The sequence below is a fragment of the Heptranchias perlo genome, chromosome 15, assembly GCF_035084215.1.
Source record: "Heptranchias perlo isolate sHepPer1 chromosome 15, sHepPer1.hap1, whole genome shotgun sequence".
Lineage (NCBI taxonomy): Eukaryota > Metazoa > Chordata > Chondrichthyes > Hexanchiformes > Hexanchidae > Heptranchias > Heptranchias perlo.
Genome location: NC_090339.1, coordinates 56,050,131 through 56,063,402, shown reverse-complemented (window position 1 = coordinate 56,063,402; position 13,272 = coordinate 56,050,131). Strand labels below are relative to the sequence as shown.

Here is a 13,272-nt window from a genome sequence, read left to right as displayed (position 1 = left end):
GGCTTTGAGAACTTGATGTGCAATTTCGTCAGTCTGTCTACAGCGGCTAATTATAGTTAAGGTGCCAAGTTCAGAGATGGGTCACACTTATAAGAAGCAAGTTGGATTTAGTTCTCGATATAGAGATAAAGACCACCGAATTCATTCTGTGGATAGTTAATATTAGCCTCTTATTAATCACAATGCTACTAAATAAATCTGTGAATGGATTAAGGATTCTGTTTTTAGTCATCTAAAGGACTTAATGTATCTATGTGCAGAGTAATACTAAGTACTTTAATTGATGGTGTTAGCTGAGGACCTGAGTTCCAGAAATAGCACATTACTCCACTGTCTTATTGTATATCTTAAAGTGCAGTTGTACTGCCACTTTTCTGTTCCTGTACATCGTTTTTTGGTGATGCTTCCACGTGAAAGGGGCAGCATAATGCCCACGGAAGCGGTCACATGAAAATCCACCCCAGCGCCTCAACCACTGCTCTGTAACAGAAATAAAGGCGGTGTGCATTGAGGGCATGCGATCTTAAAAAGTATGAAGGTTGAGGTGGAACGATTACCAAAAGGGTGGAGAGGGATGGATGATGAGTGGAGGAGGTTGAAGGCAACGATAAATGAATCACCAAAGTGTATAACCTAGATGATAAAATCACCAGAATGTGATTGGGTCTACTAGTGATCATGGGTTAGGATGGAATTTTCAACATAATGGATGATTTTAGAGTTAACAATAACTGCCATATCTGTGGTAAGTAAGGGCTATAAAGTGGCAGTTAGAGAATCATAGAATGATACAGCACAGAAGGCGGCCATTCGGCCCATCGTGCCTGTGCCGGCTCTTTGAAAGAGCTATCCAATTAGTCCCACTCCCCCTGCTCTTGTCCCCATGAATTGCAAAATTTTCCCCTTCAAGTATTTATCCAATTCCCTTTTGAAAATGACTATTGAATCTGCTCCCACCGCCCTTTCAGGCAGTGCATTCCAGATCATAACAACTCGCTGCGTAAAAAAAATTCTTCTCATCTCGCCTCTGGTTCTTTCGCCAATTTACCTTAAAAAAGAGCGAAAGCGATTACCTTTCTTAGGGACAGCATGAACTCAAACAAATTTCTACGGCGAGGGATATCAAAAATAGGGCAATGAACAGGATAGATCAGGTCACGGCTGCAGCTTGAGGAAAGGAACAAGACAGCCAATAGTCAGGAAGACTGCGAAATAAACGAGTATGGTCGTTGCCTTGGAAAGTACTAAAGCATCACGATAATAACTTCAGGTATCGTATCTCCTGGGCATTTTTTGAATGAAATCCTTTCCTATTGAAGAAAATGACTTAATTCAGTGATGGGCATTTGGGCAGAGGCAACGCCTCCCAGGATGAGGCAGAATCTAATCATCTTAGTGAATGTAGCTTGTCTTCATTTATTGCTGCAAGGCTAAAGGGACTTGGAGTGATCCATTCTCTTGGCCACGTGCCTGTAAAGGAAAATACTTTTGATACAATTACCAGACTGATTATTAGAGTAAGGCTGTACTTTAGCCAATGTCTTAGGCACAGATTCTTTAGCATTCCTTGTTTTCCTTCTGGTCTTCAGTGTTGATGAAAGACTTCGACATTTTCTAAAGTATTTCTCTAATCGCTATAAGCCTGATCTATAATGACACACATAGAAACATAGAAAATAGGAGCAGGAGTAGGCCATTCAGCCCTTCGAGCCTGCTCCGCCATTCAATATGATTATGGCTGATCCTCTATCTCAATACCATATTCCCGCTCTCTCCCCATACCCCTTGATGCCTTTTGTTCTAGAAATCTATCTAGCTCCTTCTTAAATATACTCAGTGACTTGGCCTCCACAGCCTTCTGTGGTAGGGAATTCCACAGGTTCACCACCCTCTGAGTGAAGAAATTTCTCCTCATTTTAGTCCTAAATGTCCTACCCCGTATCCTGAGACTGTGACCCCTTGTTCTGGACCCCCCAGCCAGGAGAAACATCCTCCCTGCATCCAGTCCGCCTAGCTCTGTCAGAATTTTATATGTTTCAATGAGATCCCCTCTCATTCTTCTAAACTCGAGTGAATACAGGCCGAGTCGACCCAATCTCTCCTCATATGACAGTCCTGCCATCCCAGGAATCAGTCTGGTGAACCTTTGCTGCACTCCCTCTATGGCAAGTAAATCCTTTCTTAGGTAAGGAGACCAAATCTGTACACAATACTCCAGGTGTGGTCTCACCAAGGCCCTGTATAACTGCAGTAAGACATGTTTGCTCCTGTACTCAAGTCCTCTTGCAGTGAAGGCCAACATACCATTCGCCTTCCTAACTGCTTGCTGCACCTGCATGTTTGCTTTCAGTGACTGGTGTACAAGGACACCCAGGTCCCTTTGTACATCAACATTTCCCAATCTATCACCATTTAAATAATACTCTGCCTTTCTGTTTTTCCTTCTGCAGTGGATAACTTCACATTTATCCACATTATACTGCATCTGCCATGTATTTGCCCACTCACTCAACTTGTCTAAATCGCCTTGAAGCCTCTTTGCATCCTCCTCACAACTCACGATCCCACCTAGTTTTGTGTGTCAGCAGACTTGGAAATATTACATTTGGTTCCCTCATCCAAATCATTGATATATATTGTGAATAGCTGGGGCCCAAGCACTGATTCCTGCGGTACCCCTCATTCACTGCCTGTCACCCCGAAAAAGACCCATTTATTCCTACTCTCTGTTTCCTGTCTTTTAGCCAATTTTCAATCCATGCCAGTGTATTACTACCAATCCCGTGTGCTTTAATTTTGCACACTAACCTCTTATGTGGGACATTATCAAAGGCCTTCTGAAAATCCAAATAAACCACATCCACTGGTTCTCCCTTATCTATTCTACCAGTTACATCCTCAAAAAACTCCAGTAGGTTTGTCAAACGTGATTTCCCTTTCATAAACCCATGTTGACTTTGTCTAATCCCATTGATATTTTCTAAGTGTCCTGTTATCACATCCTTTATAATAGACTCTAGCATTTTCCCCACTACTGATGTTAGGCTAACCGGTCTGTAGTTCCCTGTTTTCTCTCTCCCTCCTTTTTTAAATAGTGGGGTTACATTTGCCACCCTCCAATCTGCAGGAACTGTTCTATAATCTATAGAATTTTGGGAGATGACAACTAATGCATCCACTATTTCCATAGCTACCTCTTTTAGTACTCTGGGATGCAGATTATCAGGCCCTGGGGATTTATCGGCTTTCAGTCCCATTAACTTCTCCAGCATTATTTTTTTACTAATACTAATTTCCTTTAATTCCTCCTTCTCACTAGACCCTTGGTTCCCTAGCATTTCTGGGAAGTTATTTGTGTCGTCTTCTGTGAAGACAGAACCAAAGTATTTGTTTAATTGCTCTGCCATTTCCTTGTTCCCCATTATAAATTCTCCTGTTTCTGACTGTAAGGGACTTACATTTGTCTTCACTAATCTTTTTCTTTTTACATACTTGTGGAAGCTTTTACAGTCCACTTTTATGTTCCTTGCAAGTTTACTCTCATACTCTATTTTTCCCCTCTTAATCAATCTCTTGGTCCTTTTTTGCAGAAATTCTAAACTGCTCCCAATCCTCAGGCTTGCTACTTTTTCTGGCAACTTTATATGACTCCTCTTTGGATCTAATACTATCCTTAATTTCTTTTGTTAGCCATGGTTGGGCCGCTTTTCCTTTTGTGTTTTTGCGCCAGAAAGGAATGTATAATTGTTGCAATTCATGCATTCGTTCCTTAAATGTTAGCCATTGCCTATCCACTGTCATGCCTTTTAATGAAGCTTCCCAATCTATCATAGCCAACTCACTCCTCATACCTTCATAGTTTCCATTGTTTAGATTTAGGACCCTAGTTTCGGATTGGACTACTTCACTTTCCATCTTAATGAAGAATTCTATCATGTTATGCTCACTCTTCCCTAAAGGACCCGCACAACAAGATTATTAATTAACCCCTTCTCATTGTACAATACCCAATCTAGGATAGCCTGTTCCCTGGTTGGCTCCTCAACGTACTGGTCTAAATAAAAATCTCGTACACACTCCAGGAATTCATCCTCCACAGTATTATTGCTAATTTGGTTTGGCCAGTCTAGATTAAAGTCATCCATGATTGCTGTAATACCCTTGTTACATGCATCTCTAATTTCCTGGATGATCCCATCCCCTACATTACCACTACTGTTTGGAGGCCTATAGACAACTCCCACCAGTGTTTTCTGCCCCTTGGTGCTTCTTAACTCCATCCAGACTGATTCTACATCTAGATTTTCTGAGCCAATATCTTTTCTCACTATTGCTCTGATTTCATCCTTTACTAACAACGCCACCCCACCTCCTTTTCCTTTTTGCCTGTCCTTCCTAAATATTGAATACCCTGGGATATTCACTCCCAGCCTTGGTCACCCTGCAGCCACGAATCCATAATCGCAATTATATCATATCCGTTTACATCTATTTGCGCTGTTAATTCCTCTACCTTATTACGAATGCTTTGTGCATTCAGACACAGTGCCTTTAGATTTGTCTTAACATTTTTAGACATCTTAACATTTTTTTGTACTATGGCCCTATTTGTCTCATTACCATTTTTTCTTACCCGGACCCCATTTGTTAGTGCACTCTGTCCCTTCCTGACACAGTCTGGTTATCCTTACCCCAATCACTTTCCTACACTGCTTCTTTGTCTTTTCTCTTTATCATTCTAGATTTCTCTCCACCAGGACCCTCCCCCTCCTTATTTAGTTTAAAGCCCTATCTACCTCCCTAGTTATTCAATTCGCTAGAACTCTGGTCCCAGCATGGTTCAGGTGTAGTCCGTCCCAACGGAACAGCTCTCTCTTTCCCCAGTGCCTCACGAATGGAAACCCACTTCTCCCACACCAGTCTTTGAGCCATGCATTCATCTCCCTGATCTTATTGACCCTATGCCAAGTTGCTCGTGGCTCAGGTAATAATCCAGAGATTATTACCTTTATCGTTCTGCTTTTTAATTTAGTCCCTACCTGCTCAAACTCTCTTAGCTGAACCTTTTTCTTAGTCCTACCTATGTCGTTGGTACGTACGTGGACCACGACAAATGGATCCTCCCCCTCCCACTCCAAGTTCTTCTCCAGCCCGGGGGAGATGTCCTTAACCCTGGCACCGGGTAGGCAACATAGCCTTTGGGACTCATGCTCCTAGTTGCAGAGAACAGTGTCTATGTGCTATTCACATGTCTTATGCAATGACTGTGAGAAATACAAACTCATAAGCAACAATGAGAAAAATAGCAGTCAACTCTGAAGTACATGCAATAGCAACCCTTTGCACACTTTAAAGCAACAAAAAAAGGCACCCAACCAGTAGAAAATTTCTAAAGGGGAGAATCTAGCTGTAAACTACCCCACTCAGATTATTTGCCATCTACATCAACAAAGAGGGTTATCCAGTCCAAACACTAAACTACAATCTATAAATCCTTTAGCAATGTTTTCCCCCCATGTGTCTTTTGTATCTCAAAGGAACAAAATAGTAAGCCATTTTATGAAAGAAAGAAAGACATTTATATAATGTCTTTCACATCCTCAGAATGTCCCAAAGTGCTTTACAGCCAATGAAGTACTTTTGAAATTTAGTCACTTTTATATGGTAGGAAACATGGCAGCCAATTTGCACACAGCAAGCTCCCACAAACAACAATGAGATAATTACAAATAATCTGTTTTTGTGATGTTGGCTGGGGGATAAATATAGGCCAGGACACCGGGGAGAAGTCCCCTGCCCTTCTTCGAAATTGTGATCTTCTTTACGTCCACCTGAGAGTGCACAGTGCCTCGGTTTAACGTTTCATCTGAAGGACGGCACCTCTGACAGTGCAGCACTCCCTCGGTAATACAGAAGAGTGCACAAGAATGTCGGCCTAGATTATGTGTTCAAGTCTTTTGAAACATATTAAAACGTAGTGGCAACACTTTGTTTAATATTCTTCTCCTCTCATTAGAACCACCATTACATAAGAAGTTGCATACTATGGCAGTCCATTAAAAGTTGAAAAATAAACCTAATGCCTGATTTTTTATGAACTGCAAAATGCCAAGCCCTAGATGGTAATCCCACACTAATGCACTTTAGCAGAACTATGCGACTCTTGTTATGTACAGTAAGAGTATTAACTCGCTAATGTAGCCTCTACTCCATCTTCTGCAGTATGTATCGTTATGTTTCTACAGTTTTTTTTTTCCTATCTTCTGTCTGGGTTATCACTTGCTTAGCACAACTGAATTAGGTGCAAAACTCATCCAATTGCTGTACTATAAATTCTCATCCACTTCGTACAGCATGAACATGAGAACATTTATATTATAAGACAGTTTCCTCAGCGCTTGCTGGGTTTGGCCTTTGAAGCTGAGGTTCCACTGTCTGCTACCTTGGTGGATTTTTACAGGTTTTGTCATATAATGCAGGAAAGTGTAAAGATCAAATGATCAACAGCTCCTTTTAATCAGCATTCAAATGTCAAATGTTGTAAACACATTCTTAAACACAGTTAATACTGGCAAATTGTGTTTTTTAATGGTAACTTGATTATTTTAATGCAAGGTTTATAAAACAAAGTGAAAATGACATTTTCTTACTATGCAGTAACAGCTAATAAGGACTCTGTTTTTGCTCTGATGAGGAGAATGAAGAGGCCACTTGATTATGGCACAATTTCAACTGCCTGATGTGTTACCATAGCAATGGGATCAGATTGTAGAATCAAAGATGGTGGCAGAAATATTGGGGAAAGACTTTGCCTGCTTGTTATTGGTAGCCAAATCTAAACATGTTCTTTATACTTGTATTTAGGATTTTGCTTCAATGAATAAAGCCTATCTTTCTCTAGGTGGTTTAGTGTGAAATATCTATTTGGTTATTAGTATGATAAAAGCAAAACTGCTGCTGGTTTTATTATCAAAGTCTACTCTCTTCAATACAACACCTAACTCTACCAGTTTTTCTTCTGAAAAATTACTTTCTTCCCTTTCTGGGTCGAGAGGCCGAGCCACAGGACGGGCTGAAGAGTCCTATTTATAGGCCTCTGCGAATGCCACTGTGCAACCATCCACTAGGAAAAAGAGGAGTATCCTGGGTGACTTTCTCTGCAATTTTCCCCAAGTCTCTCTGCAAATGGATCTTGATTCTGCTTGGACCCTCTTCTAATAACTAAGCCCAAGGTTGAAAAACTTGCCACGTGGAGAAAAGGTGTTATGGACCTGGTCCCTATATATTGCTGTGCCTTAGGTCACAAATGTACAGCATACAGAGGCTGTCATCATAGCTTTCCTACATCAGATAGTTATCATTCTAATATTAATGTGTCAGACTAAAGAAAGATGGTCCAGGAGCTATTGACCTTTATGAATGAATGAGATTTATTCAAAACTTGCTTAAACTAGAAAAACCTAATGAAAGTATAACACAGCCTTGGATTCAATACAATGATCCATTAAGTGGCCTGTTATTAGGAGTCAGCAGTTGGGAAGCAAATATAGTTTAATTCTATTTGGTGGTGCAATGCATGTGTTAATATTAAGCATATGAATTGGACCCAATAAAATTTAGGGCCACTGGGTCACAAGATATGTCAACACGCCAATTCAACAGGACATCTCATAATGTAGAAGGACAAAGTTATGCTGTGTCATTTTATATTGAATGCTGATACCATGGCAACAGGTGAAACCACCAACCTTTTTGCACTATGCTGCATTTAACAAAATGCCAACAAAGTCTTCCACATAGAGAATATTCCGTGATGTGTGGTGTGCTATGACATTTATACAATGATAGGCCCAACTGCAAGACATCAGTGCTGATATCAGAGGCGAGAAATTACTGTTGGCAGAAGAATGCTTAACTTAATCTCACGAGTGTGTTGTGTCCAATTAAATCGATATTTTGCACTTCCTTTTAAAATTGAAACTCTGATGTGAATATTGAAGTCCACTGGGGAGGGGTGGATCTAACGCATTATGAATATGTAGCCCGATGCACATCATTCTCACAGTACGTTGCTAAGATCGTGACCACAGGAGTAGTGATATCGGAGCAAGGGTTTTCTCTTTAATTTCTGCTGTTTCCATCATAAACCAAGGACACAATTAGAGACTGTAAAATCTGCCTGCAGCATTACATGGATCATTGCAACAAAAAAAAAAGCCACAAAAATACAAGCTTAGCCCTTCTAAATCAAAAGCAATGAGTCTCCACGGCCTCCTAATTTATGGTTAATATTCCTTTCTCTCTGTAACATTTCGCACTGCGTCGGTCCATTTTAGAAAGATAGCCAATAGAAAAGGATTGTGTCTCTGTAGGAGTAGGCAAGCCCTTCAGACCTCAAACAGTTCGATGTGTCTTTGAAGCTTTAGCGCCTGCTGCTCCACATTCTGTGTGATGAACACACCAAGGCTCCAATGTCTAAAATGACCCCGTCTCACACAATCACAAAAGGCAGTATTAAAAAAAAGCACGGAGTTCAAAAGAATACCTACCTGAGGTGCCCAGGTTGTGCGCCATCTATTGAAAAATACATTGTGTGAACATTTCTTTTGATGTCATTATGCACTCCTGATGATGCCAACTATTGAATTTTTTCAGCTGTAGAATTTTTAATCCAAATCACAAAGCCCTTAAGATAAATATCTGTAACATCAGATTTCAATATGTTTAACATGATTCGCTCTCATTCTGTTATGGGTCTGTCCAAGGTTCTCTGCACAGCAACATCTCATCTGCTTTATATATAGAAGCTTAACGTTATCTAAGGACTTAGTTGTGATGTCAGATAGCAAGAGTTAGTAGTTTAAATATTTGAATTGAAAAACCCAATTCGTTTCGGAAATGATTTATTGCATCTTTAGGCAGAGACGATGGCATATGTTACATTCATCACACTGTAACATTTTATTTCCATCCTTTCTTTCATTACAAACTTACACAGTTTCCTACCTAAAGTTTAGCAAATTTACTGTTACAATAGTACTTTCCTTTCACTGCTGGCACCTGGATTTGACTTTAACTCAGACTGAGGAACAAAACTTTCCTCTTTCTATTAGAGCCTAAAAAAAAGTCTGAACAGTTTCTTAACTCAACTCTTAGGAACGTGAATCCACAGTGTTAACACTGCTTCACAGATTGAGTGTTAACACTTAACCACTCTCCCCTGATTAAAATACAATAACTGGTCATTTTGAGAACACAGAATTACATAGGACCTATAGTACAGAAATAGGCCATTCAGCCCAACTGGTCTATGCTGATGTTTATGCTCCACACGAGCCTCCTCCCACTCTACATCATCTAACTCTATCAGCATATCCTTCTAATCCTTTCTCCCTCGTGTGTTTATCCAACTTCCCCTTAAATGCATCTATGCTAGTTGCTTCAACTTGTGGTAGCGAGTTCCACATTCTAACCACTCTCTGGCTAAAGAAGTTTCTCCTGAATTCCCTATTGGATTTATTAGTGACTATCTTATATTTATGGCCCCTAGTTTTGATCTCCCCCACAAGTGGAAACATCTTCTCAGTGTCTACCCTATCAAACCCTTTCATAATCTTAAAGACCTCTATTAGGTCACCCCTCAGCCTTCTCTTTTTTTAAGAGAAAGGAGCCCCATCCTGTTCAGCCTTTCCTGATAAGTATATCCTCACAGTTCTGGTATCATCCTTGTGAATCATTTTTGCTGAGAATGCATCCCACACTGAAGTGTGCCTTTATAGAATGTAGTGTCTAATGAGAGATGGAATCAAGGTAATGTAGCACATATTTTCATCATCCAATTTGGCTCAGGACAGTGTCAAAGGCAACTGGGGTGGAATTCTCTTCCGTGATTTGGACCTGAGGCCTGTAACTGCCTCACCGTCCCAACTGGGATATTCTTCCTCCTGCTGGGATTACTGCTGGCCACATCCTCCTCATCTGCTACACGGAAATGGTGGCGGGGGGATGGAGCCCAGGTCCTTGGCAGATTTCCATCCTTCCTGGGCCATTTAATGCTGCTTCACATTGGCCCCCATCTTGAAGGTGGCTGTAGGCCCCAAGAAGCAGTGGTAAAGGCCCCAAGGCCCCCCACTGGAAGGGAGGGGCATCTTCTACCTCCAGTCGGCCCCAAACACTTATCGATTGAAGGACTTGGTCTCAGCAGGTGCATGTGGAACCATAACTCAGCAACGTGCCCATCGAGCTGTCACAACCACAGCCACACAAAGAGGCTGCTTCCTCGCAGCCACAAGCTGCACCCTCGCATAAAGACTTTGCTTGTTACAACCATAGTCCAGGTTCTTACATGAGAAAGTTGACTCACAACCACAGGCTAGACGCTTGCTTGAAAAACACTGTTACTTCACAGCCGCAAGGGAGACCCTTACAAGAAAAGGGCAGGTCACTCGTTCTGTCATGACATAGGAGTAACTTGGTGCCAATAATTATTACTTGAAAGAAGCACCAAACTCCAGAGGGCAATCATGAGTTTGAAAGGTGAGATGCAGTGTATGGAGGAAGCAAAGGACAAGAGTCGGTAGGAACAGAAAAATGAGCTTGTGTTGCTTAAAGGCCTTGCTGCAGTGTTTTCGGAATCAGACCTCAAGGGACTACCTTTCAATGAAGGATGCTGCATGGACAAAAAGGGTACACAAGTCACTGTGATCTGTGTGTTGTATCTACAAGATGGGGTGAGTCACTTACACTTGCTTTTACCTCTGTAACATTGCCTTCTGACATTTCTACATTAAAAGTGCTATATACTGAAGTCTTCCTGCCAGCTATACTTTCCACCACCTGCCCCACCCAAATCATCGCAGTGACTATGTGGCCCTTATCGCCACATCTCATCTTGTCTCTTCTCCTACTCTCTGGCACCTTCTCCTCCTTTGACCTACTCAACTTGTTTCACCCCTCTCGCCTCTCCTTTAAAATCCTCGTTTTCTGCTGTCCACCCAAGTCCCACCCCGAGTTTCTCACTGAAATATCTTCACTTCTTTCCTCCCTCAGACTCTTCATCCTCGAAGATTTCAACCTCCATCTCAGATTACCTTGCCATCTCTCCTATGTGTTCACTACCCACTTTCCCTCCATATAAACTCTCTTACCCATATTCACAGCCATCCCCTCAAGCTTGCCATCTCACATGGCCTCGCTACTCCCATCATCTCAATCCCAGACAAGGCCATCTCTAATCACTTCCTTGTATCCCTTACCACCACATCTCCCTCCCCCATTCCAAACACCGCTTCCTTTTGCCCCTGGAAAGATCTCTCCCCCAAGTCACTTACAACTGCACTTTCAAACTCTCAACTGACTAGCCTTTGGCCCTCCTTTCTCCACGATAATTCTGCAGTTGTCAATCTGCTCACCTCCGCCTTTGATGATCTTAGATTGGGTAGAATGGGCCGATACTCTATGGAGTTTAGAAGAATGAGAAGTGATGTCATTGAAACATATAAGATTCTGAGAGGGCTTGACAGGGTAGATGCTGAGAGGATGTTTCCCCTGGCTGAAGAGTCTCGAACTAGGGGGCATAGTCTCAGGATAAGGGGTCGGTCATTTGAGACTGAGAAGAGGAGGAACTTCAGAGGGTTGTGAATCTTTGGAATTCTCTACCCCAGATGGCTGTGGATGCTCATTCGTTGAGTATATTCAAGGCTGAGATCAATAGATTTTTGGAATCTAAGGGAATCAAGGGATATGGGGATCGGGCGGGAAAGTGGAGTTGAGGTCGCAGATCAGCCATGATCTTATTGAATGGCGGAGCAGGCTCGAGGGGCCGTCTGGCCTATTCCTTGCTCCTATTTCTTATGTTCTTATCTTATGTCCCCCACAAAACCCTTACTGTGTCCCACCCTGGCCATTCCCCTTGGTACGGCTTCCATCTTTGCTCCTTCAAGTCCATGGGGCACAGACTTGACCGTTTCTGACACACAATGGGTTTAGCCATTCATCGCCACATCTGGCTGGATCACATCAAGCACGACCGGGCCCTGGTATCTTCTGCCACAACTGTTTACTATTCCAGGATCTTCCTGGAATGCAAAGCTAACTCATGGTTTCTTTTCTCCACTACCAACTTTCCCCTTAAGCCCCTCTCCCCTGTCCCCTCCACCCTTAACTCCAACAACACGTGCAAGGAGCTCATGGCCTTCTCTGTCACTAAGATTGAGGCCATCCGTTCAGCTGCCTCTGCTTTATCCCCCCTTCCCCTTGACCACTGTGCCAAGCTTCCCCCAAGATACCCCCCTGCCTTAGCCCTGAACACACATCTTTCTCTAGTTTTTCTCCTTTCTTCCCTCATGCCCTCTCTGAGCTCATCTTCTCCATGAGTCCCAGCTCCTGCTTTCTCAATTCGATTCCCACTAAATTGCTGACCACCCAACTTCCCTTCTTGTCCCCCATGCTAGATGACATATTAAATGGTTCCCTCTCCTCAGGTACCATCCTCCTCTTGAAACGGTTGACCGTACCATCCTCCTCCAATGCCTTTCCTCACCATTGTTTTCCGCCCCCACCCAACAAACTACGTTCCCTCGTCATCGATTCCATCCCCCTCCCCAGCCACTGCCTCAGGTTGAACCAGACTGTTTGCAACCTCAGCCTCCTATTTGACCCGGGCCCCACATCCTCTCAATCACAAAGACTGCCCACTTCCACCTCCGTAGCATTGTATCGTCTCCGCCCCTGGCCTCAGCCCATCTGTTGCTGAAACCCTCATCCATGCTTTTGTCACCACCAAACTCAACTATTCCAATGCTCTCCTGGTTGGGCTCCCATCCTCCCCCCTCCATGAACTCATCTCTGCTGCCCGTATCAAGTCCTGTTCACCCATCACCCCTGTGTTCACCGACCTACACTGGCTCCCAGTCTCAAATTTAAAATTCTCATCCTCATGTTCAAATTCCATCATGGCTTTGCCCCTCCTTATCTCTGTAACCTCCTCCAGTCCTGCAACCCTCCGAGAATTTTGCATCCCTCTAACTCTGGCATCCTTCATTCCCTTCACCCCACCATTGGCGGCCGTGCCTTCAGCTATCTAGGCCTGCAGCTCTAGAATTCCTTCCCAAAACCTCTTTGCCTTTCCACCTCTCTGACCTCTTTTAAGAGCCTCTTTAAAACCTCTCTTTGATTAAGCTTTTAGTCACCCATCCTAATATCTCCTTCTTTGGCTCGGTGTCAATTTTTGTCTGATTACGCTCCTGTGAATTGCCTTGGGACATTGTCCTA

At 42.7% G+C, this 13,272-nt stretch overlaps 1 protein-coding gene across 1 annotated transcript in view; it reads right to left on the bottom strand.

The window, feature by feature from the left end:
- The window catches only part of npas2 (neuronal PAS domain protein 2), a 195,326-nt gene that overhangs the window by 141,333 nt on the left and 40,721 nt on the right, over nt 1-13,272 (bottom strand). The gene's annotated exons all lie outside the window — the stretch shown is intronic.